The sequence below is a fragment of the Patella vulgata genome, chromosome 7, assembly GCF_932274485.2.
Source record: "Patella vulgata chromosome 7, xgPatVulg1.2, whole genome shotgun sequence".
Classification (NCBI taxonomy): domain Eukaryota; kingdom Metazoa; phylum Mollusca; class Gastropoda; family Patellidae; genus Patella; species Patella vulgata.
The window spans coordinates 61,690,091-61,696,852 of record NC_065885.2 but is presented as its reverse complement, the minus strand read 5'-3'; positions in this window follow the sequence as shown (position 1 = coordinate 61,696,852).

Sequence of the window (6,762 nt, the reverse complement as noted above, 5' to 3'; positions counted from 1 at the left end):
GTCCATGTAAGTTATTTTAGTAGTGAGAATCGGACTCGGTTTCAGTTTATTTTATGCATGGGTGTTAGGTGAATAGGCATATTGGCGTGGCACCGATCGGAGCAAGGAGCAAATACACTGTATATTTGGACTATGACCCATACACCGTCATTTGCCTTACCCATGACATTGTTTTATTGTAAAACTTATTTGACAACATTGTTTTTATTACCCCTGTCGATATATAAATATCTAACACATCTTGTATCATTTACATTCATGTTTGCATTATTAATCTATTATAGATCTATTATTAATCTATAATCAATCTATTATCAATCTATTATTGATCAATTATCAATCTATTATCAATCTATTATTGATCTATTATTGATATATTATCAATCCATTATCTATCTATTATCAATCTATTGATCTATTATTGATATATTATCAATATATTATTGATCTATTATCAAACTATTATCAATATATTTTTAATCTAGTATCAATCTATCAATCTAATAATCTATTGATCTATTGTTGATCTATTATCAATCTATTATTGGCATATTGTTGATCTATTATTGATCTATTATCAATATATTATGGATCTATTATCAATATATTATAGATCTATTATCAATCTATTATCAATTTATATATTACTACTTTATTATTAATATAGTATTGATCAATACTTTATCAATGTAGTATTACTGTATTTCTCTAGTATTACTCTATTAATACAACTTTATTACTACTTTTATTTGTTGCCCTTTATACTCTTTATTTTTACTTTATTATTACTTTATTACCACTTTATTATTGCCTGATTACCTCTTTGTTACTATTATTATTATTATTATTATTATTATTATTTTACTATTATTTTACTATTATTTTATCATTATTATTACTTTATTACTTTACTATTACTTTATTATTATTATTATTATTATTATTATTATTATTATTATTATTTTACTATTACTTTACTATTACTTTACTATTACTTTACTATTACTTAATTTTTATTTTAGTATTACTTTATTATTATTATTATTATTATTATTATTATATTATTATCACTTTATTAATTTACGAGTATTTTATTAGTATTTTATTATTACTTTACTATTACTTTACTATTACTTTACTATTACTTTACTATTACTTTACTATTACTTTACTATTACTTTACTATAACTTAATTTTTTATTTTATTATTACTTTATTATTATTATTATTATTATTACTTTATTATTATTATCACTTTATTAATTTACTAGTATTTTATTATTATTTTATTATTACTTTACTATTACTTTACTATTACTTAATTTTTATTTTATTATTACTTTATTATTACTTTATTATTATTATTATTATTATTATTATTATTATTACTTTATTATTATTATCACTTTATTAATTTACTAGTATTTTATTAGTATTTTATTATTACTTTACTGTTACTTTACTATTACTTTATTATTGTATTTTTTTTTTATAAATATGGTAAAATATCAATTTATATTATGAGATCTTGGAGTAAATTGTTTCTGGATACAACGGGTATTATTAGTATTAATCTATAATTAATCTAGTGTTATTCTATTATTAATCTATTTAGTATCAAATTAAAACATCACCAGTTCATGTGACATCACCAATGAAAATGCTCTGTTTCGGGTCCAATATATATTCTATCGGTGTGCAGAATACGTCACAGTGTTTTTAGGATTCGTATCAGAATTTAAAAAAAATAATTCGCTTCTGTTCAGATCTGATTCCGATTTGAGCATGTATGTCACTCCGATCAGAACACTGCAATTTTAGTATAACGACTGATATAGTGAAAATGACTTCCAGGGCGAAATTGATAAATTATTATGTTTCAGAACCAGGGATATATTTTTGGGTATAGAGAAAACGGCAGCTGGTAACTATCAGTGGTTGGATGGCGTAGATGTGGAATACTATGCCTGGCAAAATATAACCAATTGTCCTCTAAACATCAACATTCAACATGATGGTTTCTATTGTGGAGAGGACGTTACTAGGCCATATATCTGTGAAACCAATGTATCAAGTATGTTTCTTCTCAATTAATAACAGTCATTTTATACTCTTCGATATTAGTTATATCTACCCCTTCTTTCTCTTCTTCCCAAACAGGGCCGCCCGTAAACAATAGGGAGGTAAAAATAAATGACAATAAATATGGTTTCTTGTCTTAATTTTCTGTAATAACCGCGTTCAGGAATACTTACAAACGCCCGTCTTCATTAGCTTAGTTTAGGAGCAGAACAGCGGGACGCTAAATCTCATTTCATTTCATTTCACTTACAAACGCCATAGAATATCCTTCGAGGAAAATGTTGCTCAGACAACTGCGCTAGGACTACTCTTATTCGATTTCTAATACCCGGTGAGCTTTAATGTGCTACCAATAGTATAAACGTGGCCTCGGTTTTGCGCCCCGCCCGAAAGACGATTTTCCGTGGTAGACCGTCCGTCCTGCAACCTCTGATCATGGAAATTCCGACAAACTATACCGACCAACACGGTGATCAAACCAGGTCAGTGAGCATGCTCTACATTCACCGATCCGTTTTTTGTTAACATACAAGTCATTTCATGGCCCCATATAGGCCCGTCACTGTACACATGCTTACACTCCCATCTGTGGCTGAACGGATGGTACGTTGGCTCGCTAACCTGGAGGTTGCGTGGCTGAGCGGATGAGACGTTGGCTGGCTAACCTGGATGTTGCGTGTTCGATCCCAGTATTTGCCGAGAAAGTTCATCGAGATTTTCCGGCGTGCCCCCCCCCCCCCACCGTCAGCGGTGCAGTACAGAGGGTCTGGCTGGCAAGGGACAATGTATAGTCGTTCGGATGATACGAGGACCTAAGGTTCCGTGTACACATTTTAGCGTGCACGTAAAAGATCCCTTGACAATTGAAATTCGATATAAAAGTAGATAAAATTTCACTCATAGCACACTATATGGCGTATGCCCATCTCCATTAGCCCAGTTGGAGCAGAACAGTGGGCGTTAACCCACATCTCGTTTCATTCATTTCCACCTGACACTATTGGAAATAAAATGAAGTGGGGTTTAACGTCCTACTGTTCTGCTCCAAACTGGGCTAATGGAGACGGGCATACGCCATACAGTGTGCTATGAGGGAAACTTTTCCCAGACAGCGGCACTACGACCTGTGTTGAAGCCACGGTTAAAAGCTCTTTCAACTTGGCTACTGGTTACTGTGGGTGACCTACGTTCTTATTACCCTTTTTAATGTCTAAAAATTGATTTTGTTTCAGCAAGCTTTCAGATGACGTTGTTCACCCAGATGTCACCAGCTATCGACATTTCCGCTCCACCGATAACAGAAAAGTCTGTATTAATAAAAACACAATGTGCCATGTTGTGTAATCTTAACACACAATGTTATTATTTTACATTTAACTTACAACATTGTAAACTTTATGGTAATATTACATATACTGCTGTACCCACTGGTATTAATATATGGTCAAAGCCAACACTGTAAACTGTCACATACAATGTTATTATTTTACATTTAACTTACATTGTAAACATTATGGTAATATTACATATAATGCTATATCCACTGATATTAATCTGTTATTACTTTAAATTTAACTTACATTGTAAACATTATGGTAATATTACATATAATGCTGTATCCACTGATATTAATCTGTTATTATTTTAAATTTAACTTACATTGTAAACTTTATGGTAATATTACATATACTACTGTATCCACTGGTATTAGTCTACAAAACTTACACCATTAATTTAATATACATTGTTAGTATTATTATAAAAGCTACACAATTATATTACTATCATAAAAAATAAAAAAATACATCATTGTATACATTATGGGAATATAACTTTAATACCCCTTTATGAAATATTGATATCTTGTTTCACTAATACGAGAAAATTGTGTTATAATAAACACAATGTGTTATGTTATGTTATAATAACCACACAGTATAAGGTTATGTTATAATAAACACACAATGTGTTATGTTATGTTATAATAACAACTCAATGTGTTATGTTGTTATAATAACCACACAGTTTGTTATGTTATGTTATGTTATGTTATAATAACCACACAGTTTGTTATGTTATGTTGTTATAATAAACACACAGTTTGTTATGCTATGTTATAATAACCGCACAGTTTGTTACGTTATGTTATAATAAACACACAGTTCGTTATGTTATGTTATGTTATGTTATGTTATGTTATAATAAGCACATAGTTTGTTATGTTATGTTATAATAAACACACAGTTCGTTATGTTATTTTATAATAAACACACACGGTTTTATGTTATAGTAAACACACAATGTGTTATGTTATGATATAATAAACACATAATGTCCGGAAGATGTGTTCATTCCTTGTGGTAAAAAAAATCTTCATGGCCGAAAGGGATGATAATTCTTTATGATAATATAACGTATACCCCTGCATCCGCTTGTATTAGGTAATTGGAAAATTTATGGTCAATTACTATCTAATTGTTACTTTCTGTGGACCAGGTTGATATATTATTTTAAGGTAGGGCGCCCGATACTAATTCGTCACGATTACGTCAGTTATTTTGGTTAGTTTCCCTTGCGTACTCGTAAACTACTTTGACAGTTTATATTTATAGACTTCGAATTCGTATTTCAAGAATGCGAAACAAAAAATAGTCCACTCGTTAACTTTTCGCCTCCCCGAAGTTATTTAAAGGAGACTTTTTTTTATAACGTTCAGAAACCCCTCAACAAAAGATCGCTTGAATTAAAATAGTTATTGTGATCCATATGATGATGGATTTGATTTTTATCATGTTGTCCGATGTATTATTATACGTAACTCGAGTTTACTGAATGATCCCAATCATTAAAATAATTTGTTGATAATATTGTATTCAACCCAATCAATTAGATTTATTTGTAACAAAATTTTTGTAATCCTTTTCTTTCTATTTTCTATGCGTCCACATTTATAATCTGGACTTGTTATGCCGTCGCCCCTGCATGGGTGTATGTGTGCGTGTGTGAGGGGGTTTGTGAGTGCGTGGAGGTGTATATGTGTTGTCCCTACGACCGCAATTCGTAACGGATCGTCTTGAAACATTGCATGTTAATTTCTTATACCCTCAGGATGATCCCTATTGTTTTTATGTATACCCAATCCTCAGGGCCAGCGCCACGCAATTTTTGCTTTGTGTGCCTGTGTGTCGACTACAGGCCGCAATTCTTAATGGAACGTCTTGAAAATTTATCATACTTATTCCTTATACGCTACGGATCATCCCAATTGTTTTTGGTGCATGTCCAACCACCAGGGGCAGAACCACGCCCGTTTTATTCTTTGTGTGTCTGTGTGCTGCATACAGGGGTAAATTCTTAATGGATCATCTTGGATCTTGGCATGTATTCGTTATCCACTAAGGACGGCAACTATTGATTTTGTTGCATGCACAACTCCAAGGGGTGGTGCCACGCTTACTGTTTGGTCATATTTTGTCAGTAAAACAATTTGTTCAAATTCCGCATGACAAAACATTTCAATAACAGAATTGTACCTCTTTATATTGTCCCGTTCAGGTGCAGAGACATGTCCAATGTTTGTGGTTTCGTCTAAGGACTGCAATGCTGAATGGATCTTCTTGGAACCTGGCATATTTATTCCTTATGGACTAGGGACGGCAACTATTGATTATGGTGCATGCCTCAACCCCCCCACCCCCCACCCAGGGGTACAGTCACGCCCAGTTTTTGTGTTGATCTCTAGATGGATTACTGTCGTTGCAGCCATATTTTCATTCTCTTCATTTTACCAAGTACCATGTCAATCAAAGCAGGAATGTGGATGTATCTTGCGTTACTTTTGTTTATAAATGAAATGGGGTTTAACGTCCTTCTGTTCTGCTCCGAACTGGGCTAATGAAGACGGGAATACGCCATACAGTGTGCTATAAGGGAAAATTTTGCAGGGACAGCGGCACTACGGCCTACTCTTATATCGAATTCTAACTGTCATCGGATCTTTTACGTGCACGCCAATGTGTACACAGGACCTCGGTTGTTCGCCTCATCCGAATGACTAGACAGCTGTCCTTGTCAGGCCCTCCATCCTGCATCACTGACAAGGGGGAACCACGCAGGAAAATCTGGATGAACTTTCTCGGCCAATGCAGGGATTGAACACCCGACCTCTAGGCTAGCGAGCCAGCATCTTACCCACTTAGCCAGCGAGATCCCGCTGCGTGCAGAATGACTTTACATGGGTGAAAATACAATAACAACACAAGTTATATATACCATATACAATATTTATATATTAACAAAAATTGGAAATACAATATTGATCAATAGTTTCGTAATAAATCAATTTAACAGAATCATTAAACATACATTGTGCAAGAGCTAAATCTGCCTATTGCAAGTCTTTATTTAGGCCTAAAATGTTTTCTAAATTATTAATTAGATATTAATTAACTTATCCAGGCCATAATCAACTCTCGATGGTATCGGGTTTCTCCGATATTAAATAGATTAGAACAGTTCAGCCACATTTTGATTTAAGCTAAGAGTGGAGGAGCGAGACTTATAGCCCCGAGGAACCAGTACGGTGGCTGAAATTACTGCATACGTCTTGTCAAACCTTCAAATGCTAATATCTTCGCTCGCAATAGAGTAATTTGAATGAAATTTTCAAATTATTAATTT